Source organism: Triticum urartu, unplaced genomic scaffold (assembly GCF_056163025.1).
Source record: "Triticum urartu cultivar PI428250 unplaced genomic scaffold, HENAU_Tu73 scaffold2, whole genome shotgun sequence".
NCBI classification, from domain to species: Eukaryota; Viridiplantae; Streptophyta; class Magnoliopsida; order Poales; family Poaceae; genus Triticum; species Triticum urartu.
Window position 1 is genome coordinate 14,245,156 of NW_028260368.1, and position 20,849 is coordinate 14,266,004.

General features: G+C 36.4%; 3 non-coding genes across 3 annotated transcripts; 2 read left to right on the top strand and 1 right to left on the bottom strand.

Annotated features, from left to right (window-relative positions):
• Positions 1-217: 217 nt before the first annotated feature.
• On the top strand, positions 218-289 carry TRNAT-GGU (transfer RNA threonine (anticodon GGU)). The gene has a single exon. It is a non-coding gene; the product is annotated as a tRNA-Thr (tRNA).
• A 507-nt stretch (positions 290-796) lies between these two features.
• On the top strand, positions 797-878 carry TRNAY-GUA (transfer RNA tyrosine (anticodon GUA)). Its single transcript has one exon. It is a non-coding gene; the product is annotated as a tRNA-Tyr (tRNA).
• A 3,031-nt stretch (positions 879-3,909) lies between these two features.
• Positions 3,910-3,980, bottom strand: TRNAC-GCA (transfer RNA cysteine (anticodon GCA)). The gene has a single exon. It is a non-coding gene; the product is annotated as a tRNA-Cys (tRNA).
• Positions 3,981-20,849: the final 16,869 nt, after the last annotated feature.

Below are 20,849 nucleotides of genomic sequence, written 5' to 3' on the forward strand. Positions count from 1 at the left end.
ACGGAAAACCCTGAACCAAGAAGAGTTGGATATGTTATGTAGGGTATGTTTTTTTTTATTAATTTTATTTTGAGCTCTCAAGATATCGATATATACATATACAATCTCTACATAATGTCTCTCTCTCTATCTCTATATATTATATATATAATATGTACATTATGCAGTAGACCCATAATGGGAAATCCAAGTGGCTAATTTTTGAATTAAATAAAAAGCCCTTTTAACTCAGTGGTAGAGTAATGCCATGGTAAGGCATAAGTCATCGGTTCAAATCCGATAAAGGGCTTTTTAAATTAGTGGTAGAGTAATCTCGTGCTAAGACGTAAGTCGTTGGTTCGAATCTGATAGAGTACTTTTCTACTAAATTGATTCACTTTTTTTCTTTGTTTTTGAAACTTTCTCTATATTTTTAGAGAATTTTATGACTTAGTGCGGGATGGATGCATTTTTGGTATGAACACTAAATGAAGCACGGAGAATTAATCTATAACGATCAACTAAAAAAAATCCTAGATGAAAACATAACAGAAAAGTTGGAAAAACTCTTTGCTTTGGATCTATTTATACTTTTCGAGTATATTGACAATTCCAAAAAACTGCTCATACTATGATTATAGTATAATCACGAGCGGTTGTATATGGCCCTATCGTCTAGTGATGCCCCTATCGTCTAGTGGTTCAGGACATCTCTCTTTCAAGGAGGCAGCGGGGATTCGACTTCCCCTGGGGGTAGGGAGTATTATGAAAGGAGGTTAATCATAGATTAGCAAAAACCCTAGAATAAATTCTTCCTGGGTCGATGCCCGAGTGGTTAATGGGGACGGACTGTAAATTCGTTGACAATGTCTACGCTGGTTCAAATCCAGCTCGGCCCAAACCAAAAATCTAGGGCTTCGTGAGTATGAACTAAATCCTTTTGTTTTTCTTCCATAAAATAAAATGTCTGATCTATAGAAATAAAAGATAAAGAAAAAAGGGAAATTTTTTTTTCTAATCCATATCTCTCTCATTCCTTTCTTACAAACAAAAGAGTTTTTCTTATTGAAGGCTGGATTATTATCCATTTTTAGTGATAAAAAATCACGACATACTAGTTATGTCACTCTCACTATACCCACGTATAATATAATATGTGGGTATGTAGTATATGATTCGTCTATTTCTTAGAGTACGAAAGACGAATCGAATCTTCTTATGGTTCTATTTAAGAATGGGTATGCCATACACCCCGCGGGGATTGTAGTTCAATTGGTCAGAGCACCGCCCTGTCAAGGCGGAAGCTGCGGGTTCGAGCCCCGTCAGTCCCGAACTAGGGTTCAATGAATGGAGAAATTGATATTTCCTTTTTCCATGAAAAAAAGGGGCAGGGAGCAAGATCAAATACCCACAGGGCACCCTTACTTCACTTTTTTATTTTGCATCTCTCATTAAAGAGGGAGGGAGGGCATATAGGAATTTTTTTTTCACTACTCCCAATCGATAAAGAAAGACACACATACGATATGTGGATTAGTAGAATTTAGGATATTATATTACTCTATCTTTCTTTATGATGATACCATCCTCATCTTAATTTCCTATTCCACTCTTATGGAATAGAGTACCGGTATTTTACCGGAATCCATACATAAATCGTATTCCCTTTTTATTTCAGACCTCTTTTCCCCATCTCACTTCTACTGCTTATTTGGATGTCTATGTGACCCATAGAAAGTGAAAGTTGGTCATATAATACATACATAATTGTATGTATAACTATAAGAAAAAGGAAGGGAAATTGTATAAGATTAAGAAAGTATAAGATTAAGAAAGCTCGTGGGTTAGAGATATAGAAAAGAAAAAGTAGAAAAGGATTAAAAAAGAGGGAATTCCTAATCCAATCAAAAAACCCATTTTGGTCTTAGTGTGGATAGAGGATCTTCCTATGTTATACTATATAACTCTCATCCGTGAAATATAACTCTCATCCATGAATTGATTTGATAGATCCGATATTCATAATATTGAATTGATTCAGTATTATCAGAATGCAAGCCCTACCCTTGAATTTACAAGATACCCCTTTTTCCTCTCCATGGGATTACATCCCGAGTTATTGTGAAAATAAAAAATAAAGAGGTTATGGAAGTCAATATTCTCGCATTTATTGCTACTGCACTGTTCATTCTAGTTCCTACTTCTTTTTTACTTATTATTTATGTAAAAACAGTCAGCCAAAATAATTAATTGGAATTCCAATTAATCATTGAAGAAATTAAAAAGGGATTAAATAAAAAAAATCCAAGTCTTAAATGAAAGGATCTGGTTGGAATCTTAAAGTGTGGTAGAAAGAACTACATATAGTTTTTTCTACGACACTTTAGATTCTTTCTATTATATTATCTTTGAATCTACATAGAATAGATTAGTAGATTGAAATAGTTAAGTAGTCTAATTCAATTTCTTTTTTCATTGCATCCACTTAATTTCAATCAGGTCAAAATAAAAAAATCTAAGACAATTCTTGACCAAAGAATCCATGGAAGGAAAGAAAAATAATATGAAGAATAGACTATAGTAAAAAGTAAAAGGAAATGGAAAATGTGTGATATGCCGTGAATAGTTCCGTGGAAGAAAGTCTAATTTTCTTATGTATAGAACTTTTTTTAACCATTCGTCATTTCTAGTAGAAATTCTGAATTGGTATAATGGCTCTTTCTTACATTACAACTTACAATACAAGAGTTTCTTACAGGAGTGAAACAAAACTAAAGAAAAAGATTAAAGAATAACGTTTGACAAAATGATTAATGCAAAATGATCCATTAAAGAAAAGAATTGATACAACAATTTGATTACTTAATCAATTAGTAGTATCCCTAGAGTCCACTCCTTCCCCATACTACTAGTGAAAGAGAAAATGTAAAGACTACCATTAAAGCAGCCCAAGCGAGACTTACTATATCCATCTAAATTATGTCTCCTATTTCTATGAAGGGATTATTCTACTATTGATCAATAATCATAGTGGAATCAAGGGTACAGAGTCAAAAAGGGATTCCGCCCTAAGGCCATGGATCAATCAGTTCAAGGAATTTACTCCTAACAAATTCTTATAGGAATTCTGGTAGAATTAGAGAGCATTAAAAATACGAGATACTATAGCCCTTTTTTCCTTAAAAAAGAAAGAGTACGGGAATGATGTCCTGAATAGAAGAAGCGGGAATAGGAAGATTTTTTATTCCTTTTGTTACTCTTTTTTTTTTTTTTAAGCAAAGGACGCCCGAATATACCATAAAATTATCGATAGATAAATATTTATTGGATACCTACCTTACCTAATGTTTATTTTTGACCTAAACCCTGCAGCCTTGCTTTGTATCATTCTATGAAAGAATGAAGAGATTTTATCCATAATACAACTCCTAAATTGATTTTTGATCGACCTATTTAATCTGATTCTCGTTAGAATTAAGTAGTCCTTACTTTAGTGTATGTAGGTAACATAAGATGTACGATAAAAAAATGTATAATAATTAGTAAGTCTTGATATTCTTTCGTGGAGTCCCTTCTTGAATCTTAGATTGAAAAAAAAAAAGAATGCCCCTTAGGGACCTTTCTTTGGATACCAAGATTTCTGACATCTTATCCTCGTATTTTAAAATTATCAAATCGAATCTCAATTAAGAACCAATTCAAATTCATATAATAAAAGAATAAGGAAACACTACCTCACCCCTATTGATAACCATTTTGGCCACTACCGTCAAAACAAACCCTAACCCTAGTTTGAGGATAGAACTATGGTATGGTTTCTCTAAACCCAGTATCGGCAGGCCCAGTTACTCTCTTGCCCGAACTTATGCGAAGTAAAAATTTATCGAATTCGATCAGCACTATAAAAAAAACCTAAGTATTTTATTGATCAGGCGGCACCCAGATTTGAACTGGGGATAAAGGATTTGCAGTCCCCTGCCTTACCGCTTGGCCATGCCGCCAAAAAATCCGATCAAAAATCTAGAAAACAGCAAGTATTCATCCACGTTTTCTTACGAAAAGCCCCTTTTATTTTGAATATAATTCTACTTACTTTTTTCCAATCTTTTTCAAAAAATCTATTCCTGCTTTTTTTGATCCAGTTTCTATTATTCTCCTCGATAGATTCTATCTTAAAACATACATTGTTAACACAATAAAACTTCCCATTTCTTTCTATTGAGATGAAAAAGAAGAAAAAGTGGATTTCTATTCACAGGCTGCAAAATTCAGAATAAATTGGAACCGTTAACTAGAATTCTCTTTTTTTTATTGCAGTAGTGAACTACTCTTAAATCGGTATTATCTCCCCCCCCTTCAATGGCATAATAAAATATTATGGCTTTATGCTTAATCCGTGTATAGGTAAACTTTAGGTCCGAACAGCATTATTATCCAAAGATCCCCTTTATGTACATATCTCTATGGGGAATCATGCTTTAATTTTTCAAAGTATTAAATTAAATATCTTGAATAAAAAAAGGAAATTTGCTCTGATATAGAGTATAACCTGACTATCTTGGCGTACCCAAGTGAAATTACGATAAAAGAAAAGCATGGATATGGGGAGAGGTGGATAACTAGATTGGCATGTACTTAAAAAAGGGACTTACTTTATTTTAGAATTCCACAATGAAATACTGAATTTTCTAGCAATTATACTACTCCGATCCGAAATAAAAAAGAACCCTCAAATTATTTTGAGAAATTAAAGTAAGCACGCTATTCTAAATCGAAGTAAAGTCAAACTTTCTAGTATATTATATTACGGCTTTATTACATTCATAGAAAGGAGATAAAATGAGAAATCTTTGCCATCCAATCTGATTAGAATATCATAACATAAAGTATAAGTGGCAGAATTTTTTTTGTAGGAATGTTTTATCAATTCATTTTCATTTCATTTGTACCCCTGGCAAACTCGAACTTTCGTCCAAATGGTCTCTATTCATATGTATGAAATACATATATGAAATACGTATGTGGAGTTCCCTAGAATTTCATGTGATTCAGTAAACAGAATATAGATTCCATGATTGCTAGATCGATCCATAGGGATTGATGAAGAGTGAGCTGATAATGGAATTTTTCTTTGATAAACAGGAAACTTAAGATTAAGATGCTCCGGAATGGAAACGAGGGAATGTCCACAATACCCGGATTTAGTCAGATCCAATTCGAGGGATTTTGTAGGTTCATTAATCAAGCCTTGGCAGAAGAACTTGACAAGTTTCCAACAATTAAAGATCCAGATCACGAAATTGCATTTCAATTATTTGCGAAAGGATATCAACTGCTAGAACCCTCGATAAAAGAAAGAGATGCTGTGTATGAATCACTCACCTATTCTTCCGAATTATATGTATCTGCGAGATTAATTTTTGGTTTCGATGTGCAAAAGCAAACCATTTCTATCGGAAACATTCCTATAATGAATTCCTTAGGAACCTTTATTATAAATGGAATATACCGAATTGTGATCAATCAAATATTGCTAAGTCCTGGTATTTACTACCGCTCGGAATTAGATCATAAGGGAATTTCTATCTACACTGGCACTATAATATCAGATTGGGGGGGGAGATCGGAATTAGCAATTGATAAAAAAGAAAGGATATGGGCTCGCGTGAGTAGAAAACAAAAGATATCTATTCTAGTTCTATCATCAGCTATGGGTTCGAATCTAAGAGAAATTCTGGATAATGTTTCCTACCCTGAAATTTTCTTGTCTTTCCCGAATGCTAAAGAGAAGAAGAGGATTGAGTCAAAAGAAAAAGCTATTTTGGAGTTTTATCAACAATTTGCTTGTGTAGGTGGGGACCTGGTATTTTCGGAGTCCTTATGCGAGGAATTACAAAAGAAATTTTTTCAACAAAAATGTGAATTAGGAAGGATTGGTCGACGAAATATGAATCGGAGACTTAATCTTGATATTCCTCAGAACAATACATTCTTGTTACCACGAGATGTATTGGCCGCTACGGATCATTTGATTGGAATGAAATTTGGAACGGGTATACTTGACGATGACGATATGAATCACTTGAAAAATAAACGTATTCGTTCGGTTGCGGATCTGTTACAAGATCAATTCGGATTGGCTCTTGGTCGTTTACAACATGCAGTTCAAAAAACTATTCGTAGAGTATTCATACGTCAATCGAAACCGACTCCCCAAACTTTGGTAACTCCAACTTCAACTTCAATTTTATTAATAACTACTTATGAGACCTTTTTTGGCACATACCCGTTATCTCAAGTTTTTGATCAAACGAATCCATTGACACAAACTGTTCATGGGCGAAAAGTGAGTTGTTTAGGTCCTGGAGGGTTGACGGGGAGAACCGCAAGTTTTCGGAGCCGAGATATTCATCCGAGTCACTATGGGCGTATTTGTCCAATTGACACGTCTGAAGGAATCAATGTTGGACTTACTGGATCCTTAACAATTCATGCGAGAATTGATCACTTGTGGGGATCCATAGAGAGTCCGTTTTATGAAATATCTGCTGAGAAAGCAAAAGAAAAAAAAGAGAGACAGGTGGTTTATCTATCACCAAATAGAGATGAATATTATATGATAGCAGCAGGAAATTCTTTGTCCTTGAATCAAGGTATTCAGGAAGAACAGGTTGTTCCGGCTAGATACCGTCAAGAATTCTTGACTATTGCATGGGAACAGATTCATGTTAGAAGTATTTTTCCTTTCCAATATTTTTCTATTGGGGGTTCTCTCATTCCTTTTATTGAGCACAATGATGCGAATCGGGCTTTAATGAGTTCTAATATGCAGCGCCAAGCAGTTCCGCTTTCTCGGTCCGAGAAATGCATTGTTGGAACTGGATTGGAACGCCAAACAGCTCTAGATTCGAGGGTTTCCATTATAGCCGAACGCGAGGGAAAGATCATTTCTACTGATAGTCATAAGATACTTTTATCAAGTAGTGGGAAGACTATAAGTATTCCTTTAGTTAACCACCGTCGCTCTAACAAAAATACTTGTATGCACCAAAAACCCCGGGTTCCACGGGGTAAATCCATTAAAAAAGGACAAATTTTAGCAGAAGGAGCTGCTACAATTGGGGGCGAACTTGCTTTAGGAAAAAACGTATTAGTAGCTTATATGCCATGGGAAGGTTACAATTTTGAAGACGCAGTACTAATTAGCGAACGTTTGGTATATGAAGATATTTATACCTCTTTTCACATCCGGAAATATGAAATTCAGACGGATACGACAAGCCAGGGCTCCGCTGAAAAAATCACTAAAGAAATACCACATCTAGAAGAACATTTACTCCGCAATTTGGACAGAAATGGAGTTGTTAGGTTGGGATCCTGGGTAGAAACTGGTGATATTTTAGTAGGTAAATTAACGCCTCAGATAGCGAGCGAATCATCTTATATCGCGGAAGCTGGATTATTACGGCGAATCATCTTATATCGCGGAAGCTGGATTATTACGGGCCATATTTGGCCTTGAGGTTTCCACTTCAAAAGAAACTTCTCTGAAATTACCTATAGGTGGAAGAGGGGCGCGTTATCGATGTGAAATGGATCCAAAGGGACCCGCTCGACATAATGGTTCGTGTATATATTTTACAGAAACGTGAAATCAAAGTTGGGGATAAAGTAGCCGGAAGACATGGGAATAAAGGGGATCATTTCCAAAATTTTGCCTAGGCAAGATATGCCCTAATTGCAAGATGGAACACCCGTTGATATGGTCTTCAATCCCTTAGGAGTACCCTCCCGAATGAATGTGGGACAAATATTTGAAAGCTCGCTCGGATTAGCGGGGGATCTGCTAAAGAAACATTATAGAATAGCACCCTTTGATGAGAGATATGAGCAAGAGGCTTCAAGAAAACTTGTGTTTTCAGAATTATATGAAGCCAGTAAAGAAACAAAAAATCCATGGGTATTTGAACCCGAGTACCCGGGAAAAAGCAGAATATTTGATGGAAGAACAGGCGACACCCTTTGAGCAACCTGTTCTAATAGGGAAGTCCTATATCTTAAAATTAATTCATCAAGTTGATGAGAAAATTCATGGGCGTTCTACTGGGCCCTACTCACTTGTTACACAACAACCGGTTAGAGGAAGAGCCAAGCATTTTACAAGAGATACTTACTTATAAATCTGACCATCTTATAGCTCGCCAAGAAATACTTAATGCTACGATCTGGGGAAAAAGAATACCTAATCATGAGGATCCTCCAGAATCTTTTCGAGTGCTCGTTCGAGAACTACGATCTTTGGCTCTAGAACTGAATCATTTCCTTGTATCTGAAAAGAACTTCCAGGTTAATAGGGAGGAAGTTTGATCGGAATAAATATAAATTCTTTTCTTATTTCTATTTTATGATTGACCAATATAAACATCAACAACTTCAAATTGGACTCGTTTCCCCTCAACAAATAAAGGCTTGGGCTAACAAAAACCTACCTAATGGAGAAGTCGTTGGCGAAGTCACAAGGCCCTCTACTTTTCATTATAAAACCGATAAACCAGAAAAAGATGGATTGTTTTGCGAAAGAATCTTTGGACCCATAAAAAGCGGGATTTGCGCTTGTGGCAATTCTCGAGCGAGCGGAGCTGAAAACGAAGACGAAAGATTTTGCCAAAAATGCGGGGTCGAATTTGTGGATTCTCGGATACGAAGATATCAAATGGGATACATCAAACTCGCATGTCCCGTGACTCATGTGTGGTATTTGAAAGGTCTTCCTAGTTATATCGCGAATCTTTTAGATAAACCTCTTAAGAAGTTGGAGGGCCTAGTATACGGCGATTTCTCTTTTGCTAGGCCCAGCACTAAAAAACCCACTTTTTTACGATTACGAGGTTTATTCGAAGAGGAAATTGCATCCTGTAACCACAGCATTTCTCCCTTTTTTTCTACCCCAGGCTTTGCAACATTTCGAAATCGGGAAATTGCGACAGGAGCAGGTGCTATTAGAGAACAATTAGCAGATTTGGATTTGCGAATTATTATAGAGAATTCTTTGGTCGAATGGAAGGAATTAGAAGACGAGGGGTATAGTGGAGATGAGTGGGAAGATAGAAAAAGACGAATAAGAAAAGTTTTTTTGATTAGACGCATGCAATTGGCGAAACATTTTATTCAAACAAATGTAGAACCAGAATGGATGGTTTTGTGCTTATTACCGGTTCTTCCTCCCGAATTGAGACCTATTGTTTATAGGTCTGGAGATAAAGTAGTGACTTCAGACATTAATGAACTTTATAAGAGAGTTATCCGTCGGAACAACAATCTTGCCTATCTATTAAAAAGAAGTGAATTAGCGCCAGCAGATTTAGTAATGTGCCAGGAAAAATTGGTACAAGAAGCCGTGGATACACTTCTTGATAGTGGGTCCCGCGGGCAACCGACGAGGGATGGTCACAATAAAGTATACAAATCACTTTCAGATGTAATTGAAGGTAAAGAGGGAAGGTTTCGCGAGACTCTGCTTGGGAAACGGGTCGATTACTCGGGGCGTTCTGTCATTGTTGTGGGTCCTTCGCTTTCATTACATCAATGTGGATTACCTCTAGAGATAGCAATAAAGCTTTTTCAGCTATTTGTAATTCGCGATTTAATCACGAAACGCGCCACTTCTAATGTAAGGATTGCTAAAAGGAAAATTTGGGAAAAAGAACCCATTGTATGGGAAATACTTCAAGAAGTTATGCGGGGACATCCTGTACTGTTAAATAGAGCACCTACCCTGCATAGATTAGGCATACAGGCCTTTCAACCCACTTTAGTAGAGGGGCGTACTATTTCTTTACACCCATTAGTGTGTAAGGGTTTCAATGCGGACTTTGATGGAGATCAAATGGCTGTTCATCTACCTTTATCCTTGGAAGCTCAGGCAGAAGCCCGTTTACTTATGTTTTCTCATATGAATCTCTTATCTCCCGCTATTGGGGATCCTATTTGCGTACCAACCCAAGACATGCTTATCGGGCTTTATGTATTAACGATTGGAAAGCGTCGAGGTATTTGTGCAAATAGATATAATAGTTGCAGAAACTACCCAAATCTAAAAGTAAATTACAATAATAATAATAATTTTAAATATAGGAAAGATAAAGAACCCCATTTTTCTAGTTCTTATGATGCACTGGGAGCTTATAGACAAAAACTAATCAGTTTAGATAGTCCCTTGTGGCTACGATGGAACCTGGATCAACGCGTCATTGGGTCAAGAGAAGTTCCGATTGAAGTTCAATATGAATCTTTGGGGACTTATCATGAGATTTATGCCCACTATCTAATAATGGGAAATAGAAAAAAAGAAATTCGTTCGATATACATTCGAACCACTCTTGGTCATATTTCTTTTTATAGAGAAATAGAGGAAGCCATACAAGGATTTAGTCAGGCCTATTCATACACTACCTAAACAAGAAAGTTAGATTCGGCGATGCCCCTCCCCTTTCGGGGGGCATTCCGATTTCCCTAGTATCATCATTATTTGCCACGCGAATCCAGATTGAGATTGAGGCAATTAAGTTAATTAAATTTTCGAATCACTGACTCAGGCCCATTGTCGAATCCTACTCAGCAATTGTCGAATCCTACTCAGCCGAAAAGGGGGTACTTATGTATGGCGGAACGGGCCAATCTGGTCTTTCATAATAAAGAGATAGACGGAACTGGTATGAAACGACTTATTAGCAGATTAATAGATCATTTTGGAATGGGATATACATCCCATATACTGGATCAACTAAAGACTCTGGGCTTCCATCAAGCCACTACTACATCGATTTCGTTAGGAATCGAGGATCTTTTAACAATACCCTCTAAGGGATGGTTAGTCCAAGACGCGGAACAACAGAGTTTTCTTTTGGAGAAACACTATTATTATGGGGCTGTACACGCGGTAGAAAAATTACGCCAATCTGTTGAGATATGGTATGCGACAAGTGAATATTTGAAACAAGAAATGAATTCAAATTTTCGGATAACGGATCCTTCTAATCCAGTCTATCTAATGTCTTTTTCAGGAGCCAGAGGAAATGCATCTCAAGTACACCAATTAGTAGGTATGAGAGGTATTAATGTCGGACCCTCAAGGACAAATGATTGATTTACCTATTCAAAGCAATTTACGCGAGGGACTTTCTTTGACAGAATATATAATTTCCTGCTATGGAGCCCGCAAAGGGGTTGTAGATACTGCTGTGCGAACAGCAGATGCTGGATATCTTACACGTAGACTTGTTGAAGTAGTTCAACATATTATTGTGCGTAGAAGAGATTGTGGTACTATCCGAGGTATTTCTGTAAGTCCTCAAAATGGGATGACGGAAAAACTTTTTGTCCAAACACTAATTGGTCGTGTATTAGCAGACGATATATATATCGGTTCACGATGCATTGCCGCGCGAAATCAAGATATTGGAATTGGATTAGTCAATCGATTCATAACTGCCTTTCGAGCACAACCATTTCGAGCACAACCAATATATATTAGAACCCCCTTTACTTGCCGAAGCACTTCTTGGATCTGTCAATTATGCTATGGCCGGAGTCCTACTCATAGTGATCTGGTCGAATTGGGAGAAGCCGTAGGTATTATTGCAGGTCAATCAATTGGGGAGCCAGGGACTCAACTAACATTAAGAACTTTTCATACTGGCGGAGTATTCACAGGGGGTACTGCCGACCTTGTACGATCCCCTTCGAATGGAAAAATAAAATTCAATGAGAATTTGGTTCACCCCACACGTACCCGTCATGGGCAGCCTGCTTTTCTATGTTATATAGACTTGCATGTAACTATTCAGAGTCAAGATATTCTATATAGTGTGAATATTCCCTCAAAAAGCTTGATTCTAGTGCAAAATGATCAATATGTAAAATCCGAACAAGTAATTGCGGAGATTCGTGCCGGAACGTCCACTTTACATTTTAAAGAAAGGGTACAAAAGCATATTTATTCTGAATCAGACGGCGAAATGCACTGGAGTACTGATGTTTACCATGCGCCCGAATATCAATATGGTAATCTTCGCCGATTACCAAAAACAAGCCATTTATGGATATTGTCAGTAAGTATGTGCAGATCCAGTATAGCGTCTTTTTCACTCCACAAGGATCAAGATCAAATGAATACTTATGGTAAAAAAGATAGGGAAATTCTTGATTATTCAACGTCGGATCGAATCATGTCCAATGGCCATTGGAATTTTATCTATCCTTCTATTTTTCAAGATAATTCAGATTTGTTGGCGAAAAAGCGAAGAAATAGGTTCGTCATTCCATTACAATATCATCAAGAACAAGAGAAAGAACTAATATCCTGTTTTGGGATTTCGATTGAAATCCCCCTTATGGGTGTTTTACGTAGAAATACTATTTTTGCTTATTTTGACGATCCCCGATACAGAAAAGATAAAAAGGGTTCAGGAATTGTTAAATTTAGATATAGGACCCTAGAAGAAGAATATAGGACTCGAGCGGAAGACTCAGAAGAGGAATATGAGACCCTAGAAGACGAATACAGGACCCGAGAGGACGAATATGAATATGAAACCCTAGAAGAATCTAAATATGGAATCCTAGAAGACGAATACGAATATGAAACCCTAGAAGACGAATATGGGAGCCCAGAAAACGAATATGGGAACCCAGAGAACGAATATAGGACTTTAGAGAAAGACTCAGAAGAGGAATATGGGAGCCCAGAGAGCAAATATAGGACCCAAGAGGACGAATATGGAACTCTAGAGGAAGACTCAGAAGACGAATATGGCAGCCCCGGGGAAAGCGCAGAGGAAAAATATGGTACTTTAGAGGAAGACTCAGAAGAAGATTCAGAGGACGAATACGAGAGCCCAGAGGAAGATTCCATCTTAAAAAAAGAGGGTTTGATTGAGCATCGAGGAACAAAAGAATTTAGTCTAAAATACCAAAAAGAAGTAGATCGGTTTTTTTTCATTCTTCAAGAACTTCATATCTTGCCGAGATCTTCATCCCTAAAGATACTTGACAATAGTATTATTGGAGTGAATACACAACTCACAAAAAATACAAGAAGTCGACTAGGCGGACTGGTCCGAGTGAAGAGAAAAAAAAGCCATACGGAACTCAAAATATTTTCCGGAGATATTCATTTTCCTGAAGAGGCGGATAAGATATTAGGTGGCTGTTTGATACCGCCAGAAAGACAAAAAAAAGATTCTAAGGAATCAAAAAAAAGGAAAAATTGGGTCTATGTTCAACGGAAAAAAATTCTCAAGAGCAAGGAAAAGTATTTTGTTTCCGTTCGCCCTACAGTGGCATATGAAATGGACGAAGGAAGAAATTTAGCAACACTTTTCCCGCAGGATCTCTTGCAAGAAGAAAATAATCTCCAAATTCGACTTGTCAATTTTATTTCTCATGAAAATAGCAAGTTAACTCAAAGAATTTATCACACAAATAGTCAATTTGTTAGAACTTGCTTAGTAGTGAATTGGGAACAAGAAGAAAAAGAAAAGGCTGGTGCTTCCCTTGTTGAGGTAAGAGCAAATGATCTTATTCGCGATTTCCTAAGAATTGAGTTAGTCAAGTCCACTATTTCGTATACACGAAAAAGGTATGGTAGGACAAGTGCAGGACCGATTCCCCATAATAGGTTAGATCGCGCCAATATCAATTCTTTTTATTCCAAGGCGAAGATTGAATCACTTAGCCAACATCCAGAAGCTATTGGCACTTTGTTGAATCGAAATAAAGAATACCACTCTTTGATGATTTTGTCGGCATCCAACTGTTCTCGAATTGGTTTATTCAAGAATTCAAAACATCCCAATGCGATAAAAGAATGGAATCCTAGAATTCCTATTCGAGAAATTTTTGGGCCCTTAGGCGCTATTGTAGCTAGTATATCGCATTTTTCTTCATCTTACTATTTACTAACGCATAATAAAATCCTGTTAAAAAAATATTTGTTCGTTGACAATTTAAAACAAACCTTCCAAGTACTTCAAGAACTTAAATACTCTTTAATAGATGAAAATAAAAGGATTTCTAATTTCGATAGTAACATAATGTTGGATCCATTCCTTTTGAATTGTCACTTTGTCCATCATGATTCTTGGGAAGAGACATTGGCAATAATTCACCTTGGACAATTTATTTGTGAAAATGTATGTCTATTTAAATCGCACATAAAAAAATCCGGTCAAATTTTCATTGTAAATATGAATTCCTTTGTTATAAGAGCAGCTAAACCTTATTTGGCCACTACAGGAGCAACTGTTAATGGTCATTATGGAGAAATCCTTTACAAGGGAGATAGGTTAGTTACGTTTATATATGAAAAATCGAGATCTAGTGACATAACGCAAGGTCTTCCAAAAGTGGAACAAATCTTTGAAGCGCGTTCAATTGATTCATTATCCCCGAATCTCGAAAGGAGAATTGAGGATTGGAATGAGCGTATACCAAGAATTCTTGGGGTCCCTTGGGGATTCTTGATTGGAGCTGAGCTAACCATAGCCCAAAGTCGTATCTCTTTGGTTAATAAAATCCAAAAGGTTTATCGATCCCAAGGGGTACAGATCCATAATAGACATATAGAGATTATTATACGCCAAGTAACATCAAAAGTGCGGGTTTCCGAAGATGGAATGTCTAATGTTTTTTCGCCTGGGGAATTAATCGGACTATTGCGAGCGGAACGAGCAGGACGAGCTTTGGATGAATCGATCTATTATCGGGCAATCTTATTGGGAATAACAAGGGCTTCCCTGAATACCCAAAGTTTCATATCTGAAGCAAGTTTTCAAGAAACTGCTCGAGTTTTAGCAAAAGCTGCCCTACGAGGTCGCATTGATTGGTTGAAAGGCTTGAAAGAAAACGTAGTTCTGGGGGGGATTATACCTGTTGGTACCGGATTCCAAAAATTTGTGCATCGTTCCCCACAAGACAAGAACCTTTATTTCGAAATAAAAAAAAAAAATCTATTCGCGTCGGAAATGAGAGATTTTTTGTTTCTCCATACAGAATTAGTTTCTTCAGATTCTGACGTAACAAACAATTTTTATGAGACATAAGAACCCCCATAAAAATATTTTTTACTTTACTAGACTTTTGAACTTAGAACACTAACAGGTCAAATTTTAGATTTTTAAGATTTTTATTTTAATAAGTAAAACAAGTCAGTTAATTCATTAAGGTGGTTATGTTTATACCATGTATCAATGGCCAACTCTTATCTTAGTACAAGGTTCTCTCGGAACAATTATTATTTATTTCAAGCTATTTCGGATCTTTCTTAATCTTCAAAAAGAACTAAATTCCGTAATGGAATGGTAGGATTAAAAAAAAGGAAGTGTGGAAAAAATGACAAGAAGATATTGGAACATTAATTTGAAAGAGATGATAGAAGCAGGAGTTCATTTTGGTCATGGTATTAAGAAATGGAATCCTAAAATGGCCCCTTACATTTCGGCAAAGCGTAAAGGTACTCATATTATAAATCTCGCTAGAACGGCTCGTTTTTTATCAGAAGCTTGTGATTTAGTTTTTGATGCAGCAAGTCAGGGAAAAAGTTTCTTAATTGTTGGTACCAAAAAAAGAGCAACAGATTTAGTAGCATCAGCTGCAATAAGGGCTCGTTGTCATTATGTTAATAAAAAGTGGTTCAGTGGTATGTTAACGAATTGGTCGATTACGAAAACTAGACTTTCTCAATTTAGAGACTTAAGAGCAGAAGAAAAAATGGGAAAATTCCACCATCTCCCAAAAAGAGATGTGGCAATCTTGAAGAGAAAATTATCTACTTTGCAAAGGTATCTCGGCGGGATCAAATATATGACGAGATTGCCAGACATTGTGATCGTCCTTGATCAGCAAAAAGAGTATATAGCTCTTCGGGAATGTGCCATTTTGGGGATTCCTACTATTTCTTTAGTCGATACAAATTGTGACCCGGATCTCGCGAATATATCGATTCCAGCCAACGATGACACTATGACTTCAATTCGATTGATTCTTAACAAATTAGTATTTTCAATTTGTGAGGGCCGTTCTCTCTATATAAGAAATCGTTGATTAAGAATATATAGTGAATTCTTGGGCAACTGCGTAAATTTATGGAATCACTTACTTTACTATATCTTTTTTTTTGCATAGAATTTTTTTTGCATAGAAAAAAGAAGGGGAATATTGATATATATTAGAGGGTATTGATATATATTATGATCTGATGTGCTTTCTTGGTATCCTAAATATAAGATTAATACTTCAAGTTGCTGAGTTGAGAAAGAGATGGTTGAATCAAAAGAATTCCTTTTTTGAAGTTCAATTTTTATCAGAGGACAATATGAATATTATACCTTGTTCCATTAAAACACTCAAGGGGTTATACGATATATCGGGTGTAGAAGTAGGCCAACACTTCTATTGGCAAATAGGAGGTTTCCAAATTCATGCCCAAGTACTCATCACTTCTTGGGTCGTAATTACTATCTTGCTAGGTTCAGTTGTCATAGCTGTTCGGAATCCACAAACCATCCCGACCGACGGTCAGAATTTTTTTGAATATGTCCTTGAGTTTATTCGAGACTTGAGCAAAACTCAGATTGGAGAAGAATATGGTCCCTGGGTTCCCTTTATTGGAACTATGTTCCTTTTTATTTTTGTTTCGAATTGGTCGGGTGCTCTTTTACCTTGGAAAATTATAGAGTTACCCCATGGGGAATTAGCAGCGCCCACGAATGATATAAATACTACTGTTGCTTTAGCTTTACTCACGTCAGCGGCATATTTTTATGCTGGTCTTAGCAAAAAAGGATTGAGCTATTTCGAGAAATATATTAAACCAACTCCAATCCTTTTACCAATTAACATCCTAGAAGATTTCACAAAACCATTATCGCTTAGCTTTCGACTTTTCGGGAATATATTGGCGGATGAATTAGTCGTTGTTGTTCTTGTTTCTTTAGTCCCCTTAGTAATCCCTATACCGGTCATGTTTCTTGGATTATTTACAAGCGGTATTCAAGCTCTTATTTTTGCAACATTAGCCGCAGCCTATATAGGTGAATCCATGGAGGGTCATCATTGAATTGACTCTTTTTGGAAATAGTATTTTTTTTTTTTGCAGCTTAGCTCAATTCATGCATGGTTCCAGATAATCTGCTTGGTTGCAAAAAAATAGTTAGAAATGCGTATGAATATATAGCCTAGAGTTGTAGGAGAGAGAATAGAATAGACTATATTATGGAATTTTCAAAGTATATATGCATTAAGGAGGGTGGAGTCAGGCTAGATCTATACTATAATATCCTTAATGTCTATAAGTGGAGTCCTCTTTTATGCAGGTTTCCACTTTAAGCAATGATTTTAGAATCCGATTCAATAGAAAATGAGAAAATATGCAAACAAAATAGAAGAAACAAATGTATATATATAGGATATTATATTATATATTCCTAGGTTAGATTCATTATCTAATCCGATATATGGATATGGAATTCCCTTCTATGTAGTTCGGACAATTCACATTATCATTTCAATTTGATTTCAATTTGTACTTTTTAGTTACTTTACTTCTCCCCAATAGAGCTTAGAAGTAAGAATTTATTGGTTGATTGTATCCTTAACCATTTCTTTTTTTTGACACGAGGAACTACTCACCATGAATCCACTAATTGCTGCTGCTTCTGTTATTGCTGCTGGATTGGCCGTAGGGCTTGCTTCTATTGGACCTGGAGTTGGTCAAGGTACTGCTGCAGGACAAGCTGTAGAAGGTATTGCGAGACAGCCAGAAGCAGAAGGTAAAATACGAGGTACTTTATTGCTTAGTCTAGCTTTTATGGAAGCTTTAACAATTTATGGACTAGTTGTGGCACTAGCGCTTTTATTTGCGAACCCTTTTGTTTAATCTTAAAAAAAAAATTCTTTCGATTTCGATTAGATACTTTTTTCTTTTTTTAGTAAATTGGTATTTGCTTCCACAATTCCAATTATATCAATACTTTATTTAATTTACTCCTATTTATTACTCCTGGAATTATCTATTTATCGGGACAGATAATACCCCATTCTAGGAAGGGCTGAGTTGAGTATTATTAATTTAGAAGATATGCTCACCTTCTTATTTCCCGTCCTTAGTTTAGGAAAGTGGAAAGTTTTTTCCTTTTATTTTAGGAATTTTGGGAACAGAACATTTCAACAAAGGAAGTCTTTCACCGGTCAAACAAGACGTAAGACTTAATCTAAAAGAAATTACTAGATTGAATCTATTTGCATTAAAAAAACCGATCAAAAAAGGGCGAGCGAAGTAAGTGATCGAAAAACTTTGTTCTTTGTTCGTCCTATCTATAAGAGGAGAGCATATGAAAAATGTAACCCATTCTTTCGTTTTTTTAGCTCACTGGCCATCCGCTGGCAGTTTCGGGCTTAATACCGATATTTTAGCAACAAATCTAATAAATCTAACTGTAGTGGTTGGTGTTTTGATTTTTTTTGGAAAGGGAGTGTGTGCGAGTTGTCTATTTCAAGAATAGATTGGATCTATCCGGCTGCACTTTATAATATTTTTTAGTATTTTTCGGATAAATAAGAAAAGGGTGCACGATCTCGACGAATTACTTCTGAATAAATTCAGAAATCATATGGAAGAACCATAGCATTTCGCGACTCATTGGTAAATCAACTTTGATTCTCTATAAACCAAGAATGTGAGACCATTAACACGGTTAAAGCTAAACTGCTTGAAGTCCAGGCAAAAAGAGGTACTCTTTCTACAACTATATTAGTATTAGTACCAATTTAAACGGGAAATAGCTAATGTAAAATTTATCTGATATAGAACACTCATATCGATAAAATGGTTTGAACTATTTACTAGAAAAAAAAGGGGGCACCCTGCCCTTTTTTAACCAATGCCGAATCGACGACCTATGTATAAAAAAGAGAAATTTTTTGGATTTGAAGAAAAAAAAAATAAAAAAGAATTCTATTAATTTTCATTTTCCATTTATTTAGTTAGTTTTTCTTAATGAAATTGAAATTATTAACTAGAGGGCAAATAAAAATAAAGAAACAACTTTGCTGACCATGATATATTTTTATCTAGGCGGAAGAGTCCTCTTAATATTTATCTAGTCTTATATAGGTTTCGGTATATTGAAATATAAACATAAAAAAGAAGATAGAGGATAGGCTCATTACTTAAAAAAAAGATATGGAAATAGCTATAGAAAAAAAAAAAGGAGCGTGAGAGCCAAATGAATCGAAAGATTCATGTTTGGTTCGGGAAGAGATCATAAAAGTTGTAAACTTACAAAATAATCTACTTTCATTAAAAGATTTATTAGATAATCGAAAACAGAGGATCTTGAGTACTATTCGAAATTCAGAAGAATTGCGTAGAGGGACCATTGAGCAACTCGAAAAAGCTCGGATTCGATTACAGAAAGTCGAACTAGAAGCGGATGAGTATCGAATGAATGGATACTCTGAGATAGAACGAGAAAAAGCAAATTTGATTAATGCTACTTCTATTAGTTTGGAACAATTGGAAAAGTCTAAAAACGAAACCCTTTATTTTGAAAAACAAAGGGCAATGAATCAGGTCCGACAGCGGGTTTTCCAACAGGCCGTACAAGGAGCTCTAGGAACTCTGAATAGTTGTTTGAATACCGAGTTACATTTCCGTACGATTCGTGCTAATATTGGCATTCTCGGGTCCCTGGAATGGAAGAAATAATTAAATTAATTAGGCCTTGAACTTCTACTTTCGTTTAGAATTTAGGCATTATTTTTCCCCTTGCTTCCGAAAAAAGAGTCAAGAAACACTAATGGCAACCCTTCGAGTCGACGAAATTCATAAAATTCTCCGCGAACGTATTGAACAATATAATAGGAAAGTAGGGATTGAGAATATAGGTCGCGTAGTTCAAGTGGGGGATGGGATTGCTCGTATTATAGGTCTTGGTGAAATAATGTCAGGTGAATTAGTCGAATTTGCAGAAGGTACTAGGGGTATTGCTCTGAATTTGGAATCCAAAAATGTTGGGATTGTATTAATGGGCGATGGGTTGATGATACAAGAGGGAAGTTTTGTAAAAGCAACAGGAAGAATTGCTCAGATACCCGTGAGTGAGGCTTACTTGGGTCGTGTTGTAAATGCTCTGGCTAAACCTATTGATGGGAAAGGCGAAATTATAGCTTCCGAATCTCGCTTAATTGAATCTCCTGCTCCAAGTATAATTTCCAGGCGTTCCGTATACGAACCTCTTCAAACAGGGCTTATTGCTATCGATTCGATGATCCCTATAGGGCGCGGTCAGCGAGAGTTAATTATTGGGGACAGACAGACTGGCAAAACAGCAGTAGCCACAGATACAATTCTCAATCAAAAAGGGCAAGGTGTAATATGTGTTTATGTAGCTATCGGTCAAAGAGCATCCTCCGTAGCTCAAGTAGTAACTACTTTCCATGAGGAGGGGGCCATGGAATACACTATTGTAGTAGCTGAAATGGCGGATTCACCTGCTACATTACAATACCTCGCTCCTTATACGGGAGCAGCCCTGGCTGAGTATTTTATGTACCGCGAACGGCATACTTTAATAATTTATGATGATCTCTCCAAACAGGCACAAGCTTATCGCCAAATGTCCCTTCTATTAAGAAGACCTCCCGGACGTGAGGCTTATCCAGGGGATGTTTTTTATTTGCATTCACGCCTTTTAGAAAGAGCCGCTAAATTAAATTCTCTTTTAGGCGAAGGAAGTATGACCGCTTTACCAATAGTTGAGACTCAATCTGGAGACGTTTCCGCCTATATTCCTACTAATGTAATCTCCATT